Source organism: Ambystoma mexicanum, chromosome 3p, assembly GCF_040938575.1.
Source record: "Ambystoma mexicanum isolate Mex_15411 chromosome 3p, UKY_AmexF1_1, whole genome shotgun sequence".
In the NCBI taxonomy this organism is placed as follows: domain Eukaryota; kingdom Metazoa; phylum Chordata; class Amphibia; order Caudata; family Ambystomatidae; genus Ambystoma; species Ambystoma mexicanum.
The window spans coordinates 71082225-71102847 of record NC_090925.1 but is presented as its reverse complement, the minus strand read 5'-3'; positions in this window follow the sequence as shown (position 1 = coordinate 71102847).

The window sequence follows — 20623 nt, the reverse complement described above, 5'->3', positions numbered from 1 at the left end:
AACATAGCTCAAGGGGAAAACCATGGGCAGCGAATATTCACTCCAGTGCTTGAATGGTGTGGTCACTGGCAGTAGATTCAACCAATTCTACCTCCGGGTACCGGGACCATTGGTCTATGACTGCTAGAAAGTAGTTACCTCTCCCTGTGGAACCGAAATCGGCATGTACCTGGCACCATGGTTTGTCACTTCTCTCCATAGATTCAATACAGGTTTCTCTCGCTGCCGGGCTAGCGGCTTGGCACTAGATGCAGTGTTGCACATATTCATCTATGCACTTTTCTAGATCTGGGAACCAGACTTCTAGTCGTGCCTTGGTTTTGGCTGTGCCTTGTTGACCGCTGTGAGCCAATTGCAGCACCCTTTCTACCAGCAGTCGCGGGACCACAATCTGCCATCCCCTTAGCAGCAGCCCTTCGTCAGACACGGTCAGTTCATGATGGGTACAACATGGCGCTTGCAGGCCTTGTTGTGTGACTTTCGCTCTTCGTGAGATGTTTGCCAGTGTCCGCTTCCAGTCCCCATTGGCCATGGCAGTCCGGATAAGTTGAAAACACTTGGATGCTTCTGCCAGCTCAATCAGGGTTAGCGGTATTGGCATGGCAGCCTCCACCACATGTCAGACCACTTCAGCACAGTCTTCTCCTACCAGCCCCTCATGCAAGCGGCTGGCTCTGGGGTGACGAGAAAGGTAATCCACCGGGTTATTTGTGCCAGGTCGGTAGTGGAGCCACACAGGATGGATAGAGCCTCCCTCTCAATTTGTGAATGTCTTTTCTCTGTGTCAGTCAGGGCTTTGCTGGCATATGCATTGGGTCGCATCTGCCCCTGCATGTCCGGTTGCAACAGCACTGCTCCAAGCCCCACTGGCTAGCATCAACAACCAATTCTGATTCCTTCTTGGGGTCAAAGAAAGACATGGTCTCTTCTCCTGTCAGTGCTGCCTTAATGGTGTCAAATGCCTTTTGCTCCCGGGCTGACCACTGCCACCTGGCGTTGTTCCTTGTGAGGGCCCGAAGTGGTTCTGAGAGGGAAGCTAGGTCTCTGACAAATCTTCCACAATAATTTACCATCCCCAAAAAGCTTTGCACATCGGATGGTGTCTCGGGGGGGGCAGCTTCCCGGATGTCTTTTACTTTTTCTGGGTCAGGTGATATGCCTCCTGCATGAAACACAAAGCCAAAGAACTTGATTCTGTCCTTGAAAAATACGCATTTCTCTTGATGGAGGTTTAGCCACAGGTCCCGGCTCCTCTCCAGTGTCTTCTCTAGTCTCTTCAAGTGTTCCGCCTCAGAGGACGTGTACACAAGAATGTCATCACTGAGACTGAGCACACCTTTGACACCCGCCAAGGTGGTAATGTATCAGAAGTCGGGGTGCAGCTTGAGCTGGTGGTACCCCGAGCAAAGGTCTAGTTATGAAAATATCTTCACTCCCTGGAACTCTCCCACCACATCGTCGAGTGTCAGCGTCAGATGATGTTCCCGCTTGATGGCCATGTTTGGCAGCCGCATGTCCACACCGGTGCGCACTGCCCCGGGTTGTTTGGGTTTGGATGCCACGACTATCGGAGACACCCACGGGGTGGGGCCCTCCACTGTCTCTATGATGTCCATATCAACGAGATTTTGCAGTTCTTGTTCCACCTGTGTCCATATGTGAAATGGGATCCAAATGTTCCCCTCTGCAGTTTACCTACTCCTTTGAACCGATCAGCATACCGTTCAGATAGATATACTGACATTACGAAGTTTACTATATTCAAGGCTTTAGATGCTGTACAGCTCAGCAGAGAGTGTGGACTGACCTCAGTCATGAAAAACCTGGCCTTGATGGATTGTTGGCCGTGGGTGACAGACGTGGTGAACACCCCTTGCAGGGGGAGAGGTTGACTTCCCCCAAAGGAATATATCCTGGCCTTGGTTTCCTTGAGCACTGGTGGACCTGGCAGTACCTCATAATATCTCCCGGCCATTACGCACACGGATGCTCCCGTGTCTATCAGCACTGGGGTGGGTGTTTCACCAATTTTTACCATGCATGTCGGGTGTCATCATTCTCTAGAGCCACAGTCAATGTTCGAGATGAAGAAAACCTCTTCCTCCTCCTCTTCTTCCTCGGCTATTTCAAGATCTTGCATTCCTTGTTCTATGGTGGCCACACTCTTTTGTTTTCGCGGGCCACTGCTACTGGCCCTGGCTGGCCTTTGTGAGATGGCTACTGGGTTGGCTGCTCTGCATACCCTCGCAAAATGTCCTGCCATGCCACAGCGCCGGCACAACCTTGATTTTGGCGGGCAGTCATTGGCGTGCGGAAGGTCGTACCCGCAATACTGACATAGTTGGGGCCGGTCGGACTTCTGGGATGAGTCTGGTTTCCTTTGGGCCTATCGCAGTCTTTGGGGCATGTTTGCTGCAGGGCACCCAATGGTGTAGGTCTCCTCTCCTTTTCCTGGATGGATTGCTGTGTTCATCTTAGTTCCTCTGCTCTCCGCCAGTTCATATGCCCAGTCCATCCAGTATCTGCGTTAGCGTTAGCCCTGGTTCTCGGAGCACCTGGTGCCTGTGCTTCCCAGAACTACATCACTGGAGGAGTTGGTTGCACACCATCCCCTCCTCTCTCCCACTGACACGTGCTGGCCAGTTGTTGTAGCCTCCCGCAGTATTGATCAAGCATTTCATCCCCCAACTGTCTCTCGCTACACATCACAAACCTGTCAAAGTACTAGTTGACCAGAGGTAAGAAATGTTCCTTGAAGGCAGTTTTGACTTCTAGGTATGTGACTGCTGGAGAGTTCAGTGATTCAAATATGTGATGGACTTAGGATCCGGCAGCATACAATAGGGTTGCTACCTTAGCATTGTCCTCGGTCTCTCCGGTGGCCCTGAAGTACATTTCTAACTTTTTGACCCACAAAATCCATTTGGGTCCTAGTTTCGACAGTGGACCAGACATGTCGAACTCGGGCATGGGTACCAACGTACCTTGTTGTCTCTGAATGGGTGGAACCTGTGCTACGACGTTGTCTAGATCTCCCATGGCTGCAGATAGCACAGGCATCTCTCACCTTTACAGAGGCCACAAGTCAGCACCAAAAGCGTAGTTGTCCGCACCTGTCCGGTGCGAGGCAGGCTCACCCAACAATATTCTGCTATGGGGCGATGGCACCAGAAAATGACCCCTGAAGAGGGTACAATGTCTTGTAGGCCCACTATAGTGGGGGTGAGGGGAAGTCCTTCAATCACTTCCTTAGGTTGAATGTGATGTACAGTTCACACATGTGCACAACTGCACATGAAACCACAGCCATCTATGTGTAAATGGGCCAGCTGTGGTGTGTCCAAAAATTGTTCCAAACGGTGCACAAGCACCCTGTGAGGGGCCGCTTCTGTTTTTTTTCAAAATGGCGGCCCTTGTGTGCAGCGCAGGTGACGGCGTCTAGTGAACCCAGAGAAAATGCTCTATCAAAAGCGCGATCTTGATATTTACTCTCCCAACTCAGGCCCGTCCTCGTTGCCAATGGTGTGTTTCTTCATGCCCCGTGGACATCCGTGGACATCCCAGTAACAAGGCCCCTCATTTCCTTGAACACTGTTGCTTTTGCATACATCATTTATCCACACCCATTGATTGTTAGAAGTAAGGATTGGCAATGTTTTTTTTGGTATAGGCCCTTTTATTTTAACAAAAACTCCACTAGTACTGTGTTATTTATTGTTTGATGGTCGTAGCTTGCTCCCATCCTTAGATTTAGGGACAGATAGACATTCAACCACCCGATTGTGGTTCGATAAGCATCCTTGAACTGCGCATCATTTGTGTCTGTCTTCATTTGTGATACCATGCCTTCCTTACAATTTTTATAGTTTTATAGTTTGGTCTTTTTCAGAACGTAATCATTTCAAATTTCTTTATCACGCACAATTTGGGAGAATTGGACTAATTTCATATGATATAATATGATATTAGAACATGTATATTATAATATCTGTTTTTCATTGGAAGTCTAATTTGTATGTATGTTTTTCAATGCTGGAGTATTATTTTCCAATCATCTGTTTCTTAAATCAGTTCTGAGGAATTTGTGGCAAAGTGACGTTGCATTGGTTTAGCTCTTCTGTATTGTATGCATTTAATGTCAAATTATTTTTTGTTACATAATTCTGAAATGTTTACAATAAAAAAATGGCTTGTGTTGCCCTTGCTACTGCACTCTTGTTCATAGAAGAAGTGCTTAGCATTTTGGTGATGCACTGTAATTATGAGTCAAAAAGATTGATATTCAAATAGATGTTTCTCATCCAGTATGCTAGAGATACAATCTGATTGTAGCCCCTCCTTAGTGGGCACCAGACCATCAAAAGTGTCACATGGCCTTGTACATTCTGTGTACTTAATTCTTGTGAATGGAGGATAGCTCTGTGGCAGAGAGTGGGTATTGTAAACAGGACCACGTTGAGCAACGCAGGTTTGAATCCCGGATCTGCGATTAAAAGCATGTTATCAATAACCTGCACTTGCACGATCCCACGAGGCCTAGTAGGACCCCCCCCCCTTGCTGTGTTGGCCTTGAGACACATGTGTATAGGTGCATAATAAATTACCAATAAAAATAAAATACAGGGACTCTGCCACTTTTGGCAAATAACTGAGCATGCCTGTGATGGCTCGTCCATAATGGCCCCCCCATTACCTTCGCCTATCAAGGAGGAGCCGCTGCAGTCTAGTGGAAACACGAAGCGCTCCCTCAGCTGCTTGCTGCAGGTGTGGGAGGGCTCCTGGGGTGTCGAAAACTGTGAAAAGGAAACATGGTGTCAGTTTAGTTTGCCAGTGCCCCCATCCAGTGGACCAGGAAAGGCCAGCGGCAGTTTGCTTCAAATTGCCTTGCATGGCTCTTTGGGGCCATGTACACTACACATCTGTATGTGCAAGGGGGTGCTCCTGCCATATTGGGGTGTTGTCAGTGGAGCACTGTGGCTCCTGTGTCCAAGTGCAGGAACTAGCAAGGGCTATATGCTTTCAGGTACCTGTTTGTGCTTTGTGGCCAGGGATGTCATTCGCCATCAGGGACGACCCCGATGGTCCCAGCCGCTACCCCTGCTGTCTCTTTTGTGACACCTGTATTTAAAAATAAAATACAGGGCTGTGGCGTAGCAAGACCTATGGGCCCCTGTGGTCTCTCAGCCCTCAGCCACATCAACAGCAGTGAGACGTGGTCATGAGGGTCAGACAGGGCTGCCTGGTGTCTGCCTTTCTGCATGCATACGCTGCATGCATGTGCAGCTTGGGCGAGAAGGCAAGCCCTGCCTGGCCTCATAAGCCCTGCCACCCACACCCCTGACACACACCACCACCCCAGGATGACTTCCAACTGATCAGATGAAGGACTTCTGTGATATCCTTCAGGACACTTATGTCAGCACAGAATAGGACATGGCGCTCTTCATCCATCCCATTACCTGAAGGGAAGCGCACACAGCATTTTCTAATTTGTTTACTGGCATCACCCTTCAGATGCTTTGAGACTTTACACCTCCATGAGAAGCGGGTGTCCGAACAGCAGCTGAACTGTCTATCTGGGCGGCATGTGCCAGAAAGCACTTCCTCCATCAGCACGCTGTCACCTGTCGAGCGTGTCTGTTTACAAAACACCAGCGTACCATTGGTGTGGCCAGTGTTGCCATTGCTGAGTGATGCTCGAGCCCTGCCTGCTTCATTCGGTGGATGGCCAGGGAGGCTTTAGAAGGCAGGTAATAATTGATCGAATTTGGGTAGCCTTTCACTGCCACCTAATCAAGGCTAGAGAAATAAACCAGAGACGCAATAAAAGGGCAGAGGAGATTTGGCAAACTGTGTTCAAATCTGTTTGTAGACATTCTCGATGAATTGTTTTTGAACTTCCTAATAGCAAATTGAGGGTATGGCATGAACAGCACACATTCCACTGGCTGCTAACACTCACACACACACACCTTGGCCCTCATTACGACCCTGGCGGAAATCGAAAAACGATGGCGGAAATGCAATACCGCCATCGAATAGCGCTCGGTGCGACTATGACCCGTCACCGCAAAGTACGAAGCCATTAGCGACACCGTAGTGAACGCCAACGCTAACTGCACCAAGCACGCGCGCGCGCGCCATGCCAAACCGCAAACACCACCATGGCGCAAGGGTACGCCAATTCCGACCCTAGCGGACATGTACCTAACGCCATCAGGCATGGCGTAATGTACCATTCCGCCATGGCGAGAAGTACGGCATCGCGAATCAACCGTAAACGGCCCCACTGCGTGCCTGTACACCGCTCCCTGCCCACAAAGTACAACTCCCCGTAGGTGCAATGAAGTCACAATGCAACCATTGAAATGTACAAGTCACCCATGCATGGCAACGAACAAAAGAAACACAAGAGGTGCCAATGGGAGCTGCAGGGCACAGATGGCACGAATACAGAAGCCATCCCAATGGACATGACCACAGTCCCCTACCAAGAAACGCATGCTAACACAGGCACCTGAGACCAGCAATATTCCGAGAATCACATCATTCCCCCAGTCCACCTGGCTGACCGGCATCTGTCACACAAAACCCAATCCCCCGCCCCTGAGCATGACAACATTCAAACAGTCATATTGGCAGCCCCCATCCCTGACCTCACTGGGCTTCGTAGGCAAACGCGCCCAGCACAGTACCACGCAACTAAACCCCGAAGTTGGAACACAATGCAGATCTCCTCACAACACATCGCCCCCCAAATCGGCATATGCCACATCACTTGCAAAGAAAAACGCTACACGGGCCAAATCAGAATAGAAATTTAATGCACATCAAAGTCACCAAGCCCATACAGCCATCAGGCCATGAACTCCAAAGCACTAATCACCATCGTGGGCTGCATCCGCAAGAAATGACCAGCCACTACCTGTGTGTCGCCCTGTTCCCCCATGGTACACAGAGCCACAATCACGTACGAAAAGGCAACATGGAAGCGCACAGAACCGCAGGGCCGTCCCAATGGGGAGGCACTAGTCCAGCTGAAAGGCCGAAATGTTGCTCCGAGCCACCAGTACTGCGTAAGGGCATGTGGGCCATTGGCGATCGTCCCATAAGATCGTAATGCTGCTCCACTGATTAACACGAAGCAGCAGGTGTCGGGAGTAAACCCCATCTGCAGGAGTGGCATACAGATGGCAGTGGCAAAAGGGGAGGAGATACCTGTCAACCAAAAGAAAAGAAAAAGAACAGAATGGCCATCAGAACTACATTCAAACAACTCACTTCAATGATCACACGAAATCCACAGCCATATGCATGCTAGCCCACTCAAAAGGATCATCACCACCCCAAAACCACTTGCGACTCATAACCATCTATATCAAGGTGTAAACACCATCACAAACGAGTGTACCTGTGCATGCGTCTGTCAAAACAGATTCCATCAGATGGGAATGTCAACGTGCATGGACACAAGTGTCTGAGTGCGCCTCGAGACAGGGAGGGCTCAACAAGGCCAGATAGACGATGGTCCCACTAAGGCAGCCCTGCATCACATAGCGTAGGTGAGGCGGAAAGATCCCAAGAAGCCCTGTACATGGCAAACTCTGTATCAAATCACCTGCCCATGCATCCATTCATCATTCCCCCATCCCGGGACCAAAACGCCTGATTATTTACTCACATGACATTAGAAACATCCATTGAGTCTGTGCGTTATGCAGCCTGCTAAATCCACAGTGCCCCAGGCCGTAATTCCAGTGTTGTGAAGTAACATGTATCTGGGAACGGCCGGCCTCATCTCCCACGTAGCTATTGCGCATCCCAAACTATTCATATCAATCATTGCTCCCTCGCCATGGGCCCTGTCTCAAGGACACTGAACAATAGAACGTTATATTTGCAGTCAGACCTGTGGGCATCTCCTCGCCGCTAGCTGGAAACCGAAAGCGCCGCCCTTCGAATTCCTCATTTGCAACATCACGTCGAAAAGGCATCTGTGGCCGTTTGAAATCACTAATTATTCAATCGAGTGCGGCTGTGTGTGAAAATGGCAACTGCCTTCACCCACAAATGGGACGCCCCGCCCGTCGTTGCAACTCGGTACAGTGATGCATGAGGGCCCACCGTTACTCGAGTACTACGTTCCACTGACCCTTCACAAGTCTGTTCGCGACTGCACAGATAGTATGGGAAACAATGGGACCACAGCAGAATGAACATATCAACCAATCTTACACGCCCATCGGGTACAAATACATGATTGCAATAGCAAGATACCATTCCCCGATTTGCAGCGCTGTGCGCGGGACGTGCTCGGCCAAAGGGGAGAGCAGTTTGCACAGGTGGAATTAATCACCACAGGTGGAGGCCATACAGCCTGAAAACACATAAATTGCACAGCCAGCCTCCTCCCACAACCACACCGAAATGCTACCGGCAGGACTCGCGATGTTGGCCCTGGGGGACCTGATAGCACTGCAAGTGCTCCGACTCCAAGAAGAAGACGAACACCATCTACAACCAGCCGCACGGAGGAGACGCAGGAGGAGGAGGAGGCCAAGGCAGGGCCAGCAAGGGCCGCCAGCACAGCCACTACCACCACGCAGGCAGCCCGCAATCCCACGCCTCCGAGCACATCCATTCAACCTCACTGATGAGCAGATCCACACCCTCTACCGTTTGGACCGGGACACCATAGCCGCCATTGTGGACATGACACAGGCTGACCTTGTCAGCATGATTGATAGCCCAACCGCCATCCCACCCCTACTGAAGGTGGTGTCTGTACTCCACTTCCTGGCCACAGGCACCTACCAGCACACAGTCGGACAGTTGCACGGCATTTCTCAGCCACTGTTCTCACGGACACTATTGCAAGTGCTCGATGCCCTCCTGCAGCACGCAGACGACTACATCTCTCTACCACGCTCGGAGCAGGAAATTACCAACACAAAAGTGGGATTCCATGCACTAGCCGGCATACCGGGTTGCATTGGTGCCATCGACTGCACCCATGTGGAATTGGTCGTCCCACATACCATGGAGGCCCAGTACCGCAACCGGAAACAATTTCATTCCCTGAATGTACAAATGGTGTGTGACTCCAACAGGATCATTACACATTGTTGTGCCCGATTCCCTGGATCAACCCATGATTCTATGGTCTTGAGGAACTCTAGAATACCACGCTACATGGAGCGACACGCAGGGAACAGATCCTGGCTACTCGGTGAGTCTCATTACATGCATGATGATGTGGGGTATGTGAATTGGCAATGACCTGGCAGGAAGGGGCGGGGGGTGTGCGTACGTATCAATGGCATTCCACATCATACGTTTCTCGTCCACATACAGGTGATGCTGGATACCCACTGAAGAGATGGCTCCTCACACCAGTCCGGAACCCACGGGACCAGCATGAGGAGGACTACAACCATGCCCACTCACGTACCCGTGTAGTCATAGAACAGGCATTCGGCCTACTGAAGACCCGTTTCCGCTGCCTCAGCAGGTCTGCCGGGGCACTCCTGTACCGCCATGAGAAGGTTGCAAAGATGGTGATGGCATGTGTCATGCTCCACAACATGTGCGTACGTAGAAATGTGCCCATGCCCCCTGACGCAGAACTGCAAGCACCTGATGATGGTCATGATGAGGGGGGGGATGTGGCAGCACCTCATGGAGTCTGCGAGGCCCCGGAGGCCCGTGACATTCGTCAGCATCTCATTGATGTATGCTTCTAGCACTCACGCCTGGTGGCTGATACATGGACACGGGACTCGTGGCACTGCGTGTGTCTGGGACATGCACAATATGGACTGTACGCCTATGATGGCCTAGTACACAAAGATCAATGTCCACACATCTCATTGGTTGATCGTGCACTTTTTATGGCATATGTGATATCATGTTGAACACCCTATCGACCCGCCACCCAAGTGAGCCCAACACACCCCCTCCACCCTCCTACCTCCCCCCCGAACACCAGTGTCCAAAGATGCTCATTGTCAGTGGGCTGTCGCTATTGCAAGCCCCCTCTGCGGGTATCAGGGGCACCCCTGCCTGTGGAGCGCAGGTTCCTTCCAGATCTACGTTGGGGGCTGCCCTGGACGGAACTTGCAACGGATGATGTGTCTGCCTGCTCACGTCCATGCATGTCCCTAAGGGTTTGCGAGAGCTCAGTGAGCACACGGCGCACTGCGGCAAGTTCGGCACATACGTCTTTGGACGTCGCATGCAGTTCCCCCCTCAGGCTCTCGGTGCTTCTCTCCATTTGGACTCTCAGGCTCTCGGTGCTACTCTCCATTTGTGCCCTTAGCGTCTCTGTACCTCTCTCCATTTCTGCCCTAAGTGTCTCAGTTGATGTTTCTATGTCTGCCTTAGTGCCCCCACATTCTTCGGCATGGTCCTTGAGGAGTGTGGCCATTTGCTGCTGTTGGACGATTAACTTGTCGAGGGACTGTTGCCTCTGCTGGGCCATGGCCATTTGTGGGGGTGTCACAGAGGGGCTGTTGTCCTCATGTTGCCTTGCCACAGGGCTTGTGGGGGAAGGCCAGTCGTCGTCTTGTGGCTGCACCTGCGTGGTATCCTCATGTTGTACGGGATGGGACAGACAGGGGGATTGGGACAGGTCATGGATGGATCTGACTTCGACATCCCCGTTTTCTGTGTCCGAGCATGCTGCCATCAATGGGGTGTCACCTATGGTGCTGTTGCCACCAGAGGCAGTGCCTTCTGTGGCATCCATTGGGGGGACCTGTGGTGGTGGTGTTGTGGCCATGCTGGCTGCTGGGGTGCCTGTTGATGTTCCCTCCTCTGTGCTGCCACCTGATTTGTGCTGCTGCCGTGTCTTGATGCGTGCAGCTGAGGTGGAGGGTCTCTGGCCGTTGGTCTTGGCCCTCTTTGCAGGTGTGCTGGTAGGGGTGTCCTGTAGCTCGTCGTTTGGATCGGACCCTGTGGTGGAGTAAAGGAGGGCGAGGGTTATTGATGGGTCTGTGGGAATTGGAATGGCATTGTATCACATGCTTTGGGGTGGTACCTGAGGGTGATTTGGGTCGGGGCCTTGGAGGTGCTTTCGTTTGTGTGTGGAGTGAGGGTGCAGTTGTTTGGCAGCCTGCAGTTTGGGTGTGCCTGCTGCACGTGTAGTGCGTGTATTAGGGGTTTTTAATTATTTATGTATTTATTGTGGGTTTTAACGTGCGCTATCAGGCCGATGTGTGTGGACGTTCTCCTGGACATGTGTTTCTGTTGCACTATGTGGACGCATGGTACTTCACATGGATGGACTGTGTGGATTTGGCATTGTTTTATCTGGGCCACCTACCTGAATCTTCGGATGTCTGCACTCCTTTCTCCATCCCTCCGACTCCCTCTATGCTCTCCATTCCGATGGTGGAGGCACAGATTTCTTCCCAGGGGGTCAACTTGATGGGTGATTCAGGACCTCCCCCGGTGGCTGTGGCAATGTTGCGGTTGGCAGAGAGTATGCTGCGGACGCGTATCCGCAGGTCGTCCCATCGCTTGCGGCATTGCTGTGGGGTGCGGGGTGCGGTCCCCACCGCACTTACCCGCTGTGCCACAAGAGCCCATATGGTCTTCTTGTTTGCAAGTGCCGTTCTGGTCATTTGCGTGGAGAAGACGACGGCAGCATTCTCCTGGAGGGTCTCTGTTAGCACGGTGAGTTCCTCACGGGAGAAGTGGACCTGCCGCTTGCGGTCGCACGCTTTCTTCGCTACTTTTCCCATTTTTCTTGGTTTCGCTAGGGTGGGTGACGGGTTGGGGTGTGTTTCAGGGTAGTGATTTTAGTGGTTGTGTGGTTTTAGTGTTTTTATAGGTGTACGCCGGGATGTTTCCCGTTCCGGGCCCATGTTTTAACTTCCGTTTCCGTATATTTCCGGTCACCGTACTTTCCGGTGGGCGCACACTGCGGTGACCGCTAGGAGGGGTGGCGGTATTGCACCTAGGGCGCCGTACGGCGGCGGTGTGGGCCGTTTTGGGGTCATTTCCGCCATCGCGGACTTTGCACTTCCGCCGTGGCGTGGTGCTCGTGCCCGATGGGTCGGAATGGGCCGCACTTTGCTCCTGCATGCAATGGCGGAAACGCTATTTACGCTGTGGCGCTCCGGTCAGTCACTTTCCGCAAGGGTCGTAATGAGGGCCCTTGCATTGTGCAGATGACCCCAGCATTCAAGCTGAGCCACCAGATTCCACACAGAACTCCTGCAGCTCCTCTGATACAGTGTGTATATGCCGGTGCTGACAGGATATCGTTATTCTGTGGATCAGCGCAACCTTTCATTCTACATGCTAGCAAGTCCCATAATGGAACAGGGAGTTGTATGCTCATACTGTGAGATGCCCCCGCCAAATCAGGTGGGTGTGTTGATGTTATGCTGCCCTGCACAGCATTACTCTGCAGGTCCTGGCACCCGACCCCCTTGGCCACCCAAACAATCACCACAAGGGACCGACTAGGGTCAGCGTTTCCATCAGGATGCCAGCCGGATGTCAGCAGGTTGTGCCAGCAATAATCCCAGTCACGTGTACACCTTCACTCTGTAGCGAACAATCCACGTGTTTCACCTGAGAGCTGTCTCAAGGAGGAATGTGCAACACAGCTTTGCATTAGTGGAGAAGCACGCGCCCGGTCTGAAGCGGGTCAGGAGTTGGTGTTCTTTGGACTTTGGGAATAATCTGGTTGCTAATTATATTATCCCTATTCGCGTGTGTTGGTGAGAAACATTGTTATTCTCTGGAAAGGGACCCTGTCACCAGGGGATGTTGTAAATTTGACCTGTCGGTGTAAAGATGTAAAGAAATACTTCTTCACAGATGTGCCCTCTGAGGATTTTGAATGGGCTCTGGAAAACTGGAAGTACGACTTGACATGAGCTTTGGACGCCATGGCTTTAGTATTAAACACTTTTTAAAATGTTCAGAACAAAGCTGACATTAATATTCATAGCTCTCTGAGAAAGATGCTATGTGACTTTCTGCTGAGCTAGGTAAAGCTGACGGATGTGATGACGTAGTTGGCAACACTATAAAGGGATTTGGGCCATGGGAAAGGACTCTGTGTTGTGGACTACTCAATGGGTTCCTGGTGAGAATGAAGGGTCTATATTTATGGGGCAATTTGACTTCTGAATTTGAAATTATTCAGACAATTTTGACCCGTCAGAGACTTTGGTACACAAGAAAATCCAAACTGTGAAGAACATCCATCAAAAAATATAAAATGAAAAGTAAGCACTGAAAATGGATTATTATTCCACAATTATCTTCAACAAACGAATCTTTCTTTAGTTGCAGTTTACTATGATGTAGAAACTGTGAAGTACTGCTCCAGATGCAGCTGACTATTATTATTATGCAATCTCTGTCCTTAAAACAGGTCAATTCATTGGGTTACTTTTTATGCAGCATTTTTTAAATAATCCGCCCAAATAATGTTGTGACTCATTTCACTCTATAAGCTATTTTTCTGAGTATGTCTCTAAGTACCAATCTGGATGGCTTTCCAACTTGAGTTATATGAAATCCCTTTTGTCATTAACTAAACATTGCCAATTGGTGTGGGATATGCATGGCTCATAATAGAGAGTGGGTGGGAGTTTGGAACAGGCTGATATTTGGCTTCATGAACAGTGGCCACAGATGCTGGAGTCAAACAAACCAAACCTGAGTGCCAAGGATTCAGGCTGAGCAGCTAGAAAGAGAAGATATGCTGTGTGGCATATTGTGTTGCTTTTTATGTGGAAGGGGGCACAAAGTCTTTTGTTGGAGTAGTCTTTCTTTGCAATTAACAGTGGCTCCACATTATATTGTGGAAATTATTTTATGTTGTGACCCACGTTGCTCTAATGGATTGTGGGATATGTAGAAGATTACCCCACCCACATTATGTTGCCAACTTGATAGGCTAACACTGCATGCTATGCAGATATAGACCAATTAAGCAAGGCGTTACATTGTCATTAATAGCTGAGTGCCCTGCAAATGGCCTGGCAGTCAGGCACACTCATAGGTATCTCTGCAAAGCTACTGATTGAATACTAAATGCATGTCCCACCGCTGACCAAAGGAAAGTGAAAACTGAGGAGAGATAAACACGTGTCACCAGTTCAGCTACACTCCATATTATGGGGGACACCAGGGTTTGCAAGGGAGGGTCATCCCTGGTAGAACATACAACAAACAAACAAACTGAATAGACACCCTGTCAATAATGTCTATGACAGGCAAATATTGAATATGATTATCACCATGGAGGCATATATAATTTCTTATGGCCTGTTCTCATGAAGTGCCAGTTTCTATCATATAAACATGAGAGAGGCAAAACAACTACATGTGTACTCTGTAGTTCAACATGTCAAAATTATTGTATTCATTCATTCATTCATTCATTCATTCATTCATTCATTTGTTTTTTTATGAAAAGACACATTGTTAAAAAGATTAAAGTGCCATGTGCACCTCATAAAGGGACTTGTGCATAAGAACCATAAACACATCCTCCTATCCCTACCTGTGAGGCCAAGAACCTTGGTGTCACCTTTGATTCCACACTCTCCTTCTCCGCCCACATCGCTGATGTACCAAAAAAGTCAAACTTCCTACTGCACCTCCTCAGAGGTACTCTTCCTTTCCTCTCATGCCCCCAGAAGCTCACTGTCTCCCAAGCTCTGGTTCTCTCTAAGTTGGACTATTGCAACAGCCTCTTTCATAATCTACCTACCTCCACTCTCCACCCTTTGCAACTTATCCAGAACAGGACTGCAAGACTTGTCCTTGGCCTCAAGCCTTGGGATCGTATCTCTCCAGCTCTGAAATCGCTCCATTGGCTCCCAGTGGATGCATGGATTAAATTCAAAACCCTCTGCATTGTCCACTAGGCTCTCTGGGGCCTGGGTCCATCATACCTTCAGCTATCCCTCCGCAAATACCTCCAATCTCGAGCACTCCGCTCCTCTACCTTTAACTCCCTCAGGGTCAGTCGTTTCTCAAAGAAATGAGCTGGGGGTAGATCTATGTCTTCGGCTGGGGCCTCCCTCTGGAACAGCCTTCCTGCCATTCTAAAACTTGAGGAGAACCATCACCGGTTCCGGAAGCACCTCAAGACCTTCCTCTTTGCTTCTGCCTTTGCCCCCCCTCTCCCCTGCTGACTGGACTCTCCCTCGGCACCATGCACCTGGCCACCCTCTTTCCTCTGGGCCCAGGTACCTGCTCCTCTTGCCACTCACATGCACTGCCTCCGGGCCACCCCTTGCACTGGGGTCTGTATCTGTACCCATAAAACCCCCACCCCTTTGTTTTGTTCTTCCTGCACTTATCAGACCTACCCAGCCTACTGCCTTAAACCCAGCACTGCACTTGCTGGCTGCACTCCCTCTGTTTGTTGCCTTTTTATTTATTAATTTATTAATTATTATTTATGTTTTTTTCCTCCTTGCTCCGCACTCTCCTTTTGTTCCCCCTTCCATGCAATTTTCCCTCTCCCCCTCTACCATGCACTTGCACATTCTCAATGTCACTGGGCCTAGTAAGATCGTTGTTTTTGTTTCTCCTCTGTTCCCCTTCCCTTGCCTTGTCGCGCTCTGAAACACCTGTGTATGAGTGTGATAGAAATAAAATATCAATATCAATATCAATATCAATTCTTTTACTTTTCAAGTTAATCGAAATTCACACAGCTAAACAGTAGTGTTATCACCAACTAGAAAATCACATACAATTGTGTCCACATTCAATGTAGATCCACAGTGTGCCCAACTGTCATCTTTTACAGTATCATCATATTTAGACAGTGATCCTGGTTATCAAATATTGACCTAAAGTCCTTATAATGCCCTCATTGATACCAACGACAATCATGTAATTGCTACTTGACCCAACATGTTTCATTTCATAAGGTTGACTCAACACACTTTCAGAACTTCTTCAGGGGATTTACAACAATGGAACTTCACTACTAGCCGGCACGTCAACGTTAACTCAATGACACATTGAACAAGTGGGCAAACTCAATTTTCTCTGTACTTCTTTCCAATATCTTCAAATAGTGATACATTTTCATGTTCATAAACCTCAAATATTGTGCAACATCACTGTATTTTCAGCAACTCCTGTGCCATAAACAAATATACTTGTGGTGTTGCAGCATCAGATACGCAGATTGTTTTCTCAACACGTACATCCATGTGAACACATACATCTATGCGTTACACTTTATATACCCATAATAATTAGGTTAAGACATTGGCGCTGTTAATAAACTGCAGCATCCCAGCTACCTGTACTTCCTTATTTTGAAAAGAGTGATGTGTACAGACAAAGAGAAGCTCAAGGCTATTTCCAGACAGCACTACACTGTTTATAGTACTGAGAAGACAATTCCGGCATAAGTGTTTTATTCATGCGTATCTACAGCAATTAAAATAGATGCAACTCGATCAGTGTTATCTCCACTATACTTCAATCACGTATCTACTCGCTGGCAGTCCATTTGTGCGATTCATACACTCTCACTTATGAGCTCTCTTCCGGCATTGCTTAATCGCGTCTGCGCACAGTTTTCCTCTCCGAAACCAGTCCCATAGTAGAAAGGTCCATTCATACACAGACGCGGAAACATGTGAGGAATTGGCACGTGAAGCAGCATGTCATCGCGCCTGTACTCTTCCGATACGGGGCCATCGTAGTGTGTTTTGCGTGTTCAACACAAACCACTTTATGTGTTGATAACATTTCAGTAAATGTCTCAGAAGCACTCTAGGCAAAAAGAACGAAGGGCACTAAACATTCACGTTATGTGACCATAAATTAGAGAATCACATGCAGAGTTTGACTCCAAATCAAATTGTTTTGCAGTCAGTCCTCATCTGACTCACTATTATCCACAATCATGCTCAAAGGCCGATTTATGGAGAAGCATTCCAAAGCACACTACAACCCTCAAAGTCTTCTATTGTAACCAATTCCACAAGGTGGCGTGTGTACATCTGGATCAGTTGTGTAATTATATTGTGCCATTCAATGCACTCATTTAAACCTGTCTCATAACCTTTGGTTACATAAATTAAGCAGAGTTCTTTCTCAGACTGTTTTTTATTTATCGTAATCTTTATTGATACTGGGGGCCATTTGAGCTAATACAGTCCCTCTCAATTCCTCACATTTATGTTCAGCTATTACAAAATGTCCAACTAGTGGAGATGTTAAGATTTGATTTCTTTACAACTTTTATGCTTGCAAATGCAAGTTTTTCATTTCTGTTCAGTCTTCCCGGTATATCGTTTTTTACAAGGACACCATATTGCATAAACAACCATTGTTGTATTACAATTAGTCAGAGTTTTCGTGTTGACACGGTATTGTTAATCCTATATCCACTTTGTGTCTTCTTCTAGTCTGTGGACAACAGCTGCATCCTCCTCACTGGGTCCTCCCCCATCGTTCTGTGATAGTCAATTGGTTGGTTGGTGGTTCATTTGAGCCTGTCAAGCCACATGGCAGCCCCTTGAGTTACAGGACTTCCTTCTTAGGTTTGAGCTACTGCTGTCCTTGTCTAGCTATCTGATAAACCCAGTTGATCCGCAGTGGGTTGAAGCAGGGCAAGCTGCAATCGTGCACCTTTGAGCCACTCGCCAAGTTCAAGATATGTTACCCAAAACTTCCTCTTCCCTACATTTGAACCACATTTCAAACATGTACAAGGCCCCTACAAGACCTACTAGATGTAGTTGAGAATACTACAATGAACTGACATGTGAAACCTGTGGCCTTTGTATTATTCCTAGAAATCCTAGACACCAAACCTCTTGACCGTAACTTTAACTCTTATGATGGGTCATGTGCCTATCTTTCCCTCCTGAAATACATTTCCCACAATATTCAGTTGGAATAACTATGCAGCTTGTGTTAGCTGTATGCTTTCCCATAATGGGGTTGGATTTCAATGTGTGTTTTTATATATCTTTTGTTTACTGTATTTTTATAGAAGCTTGTTTGGACAATACCTATTTTTATACCTAACACATTATCTCTGCCATGTTTTTTGGAAGTTCCCAATGTCCGTCTGCATCACTGGTAAAAGATAACATGCAATTGGCCCATGCTACCTAAGGTAAATGTGGTGTACTTTTCCCCGTTTACACTTTGTGAAGGAAACAGCTGGACACCAAGTTGTGCAACCTGTTTAAGAATGTTGCATTGCATCCTTTGCTTAACTTTGCACTATAACTTCTCAGCACAATAGGATTTCAAACACGTTGGTTAGGACCTTATTGTGTTATGAGCAACTCAGGGGCCTCAAGCCTCTCAAGTTTAGGAGGTCCCAACAGCAGTCTCTAACATATGCAAGAAACCTCACACAATCTAGCATGTCCCAGTCCCTGCCATGTGCAAGAATCCTCAAACAATCTAGCATGTCCCAGTCTCTTCCATGTGCAAGAAACCTCACAACATCTAGCATGTCCCAGTCTCTAAATGTGCAAGAAGCCTTGCACAGTTCGTTCTCTCTGCTCCGCTTATCGGTGACATTTTACAGTGCATATGTGTACAGCTTTAGTGTGGCACATCCCGCTGTTCCCCGGAGATGTTCCCAGCGAGTCATAAGGTAGTCTTTTGTCCATAAGGGAATGAAAATGACACAGATTTTCCTCCATAATCTGGCCGCAATCCTGGTCATGATTTCTGCCCGGCTTGGAAGAGCCTGGGCTGCAGAGGTGGACCAGATATGGCCGGATGCTCGAATGGTATCAAGATTCCTAGCTGGGGTTCCAATCCATGACTGAAGCTTTCGATAATGCCAGAGAACGTTTCAATATGGCCATCCCCAGGAACTGGGGGCCACCAACTATTGAATGGGTGCACCCACCTCCTTGGATGATGAGTGTTTTCTCAACTTCTGAATTGCCTTTTTAACCTTTAACACTGCTTATTTTCCTATGCAGTTTTCAACAGTTGCTCTATTAAAGATAAAGTTAGCACTAAAAACCCACAAAAGACCAGAGCCGCAATTGGTTCCCATAGATTTGTTTAAAAATAATCCTGACTTCTGGGCACCCTTACTTTGCAATCAAAGTATGTTTATTAAACACTAGATCTATGAATAAGCATGCACAATGTATACACAACCTCATCATAGAGGGTGATTTAGACACAGTATGTCTGACCGAAACATGGCTCCAAGACCCCAGCAGCCAACAATTGATAAGGCAGTACTGGAGGTTTACACTGTCTTCCACAAGAATAGGGAGACAGGGATGGGGGAGGTGTGGCTGTCATAGTTAGGGACTCAATCCCAATGTTCCGTTCCATAACAACCTGCCAGTGGTGTGAAGTACTTCATCTTAAACACACCCCGACCAACAACAGTTGCATTAACGTGATAGTGGTCTACAGACCTAAAGAACCCCCTCACTTTCGATGGATTTCAATGAAGTAATCACACTGCAGCTTGCTAATCTCAAAGGTACGAATACAGCGACTTTGGTGCTGGGAGACCTAAATATATGAAGGGGAAATCCCAAGGATAAAGAGGCAATCAACCTCGAAAAAGCACTGAATAATATTGATTTCAGGGTAGTCAACACAGAACCTACCACACCAAATGAGAATCAACTAGCCTTGGTAATTATATGTAACCTTGAGGCCCAAATGGAAAAGACCACCCCTTATATATGGAAAGACCATTTCAAAGTGTCCTTCTCATTACTCATTAAAGACCTTCAACTGAAAAATAGTTACAAACATAAAAAAATGCAGAATATAAATTATAAGAAAATCACAACAGCACAATTAGAGCAGTGTCTCAACATTATCTCGAAGGAAAGCGCAGAGAATGATACAAGCGAAGAAATTATCCACAAATCCAACTTAGATGTCCAATAATTAGTTGATTGGTTGACACCCACCAGGAACAAGCTTGTTAGGGCAAATAAAAACCACCAAAAGTGGTTTGACACTGAGCTAGTTGAGCTGAAAAGAGAAAAGAGGAGAAAAGCGGAGAAGAGAGGACATATGTATGAAAAAACCCTCTCAGTCAAACAAGGATAATTGGAAGGGCAGAGAGAAGCACTATACAAAAAATGTATCATCGAAGCAAAAAAATGTTTTTTCAATGACCAGATTTCGTTGGCCACCAACTCGACAAGTAAGTTGTTCGAAATCCTGAAATCAATGGAGAAGCATAAGACCCTAACTCCACCCTTTCTGCCTTTGCAGAAAGGGTACAGGAGGCTTCCACTAATAAAATAAAGAAAGCTAGAGAAATGATACAATCATCGCATGCCATATCACAAGTCCAGCTAGGCACACCTACCCCGAATAAGTTACAGAGCAACCAGGAAGGCTTTGAATTTCTCCCTACCACCACAAAGGATATGGTAAAGCTATAGGCATCCATGAAACCAACCTCATGTGCAGAAAATATTCCCCCCCGAATATAATCTTAGACAACAAAGAGATCGTCATGCCCCTGCTTCCACAAACTCCTCTCTCCTGGAGTGATCACGTTCTCCTTTCCTCCCAGCTCACTCTCTCTTTCCCCCTGGCAAAGCCAATTCCAGCACTGCCACCCACCTTCTCGGTTATCTGACCCATGTAACTTGTATCAGTT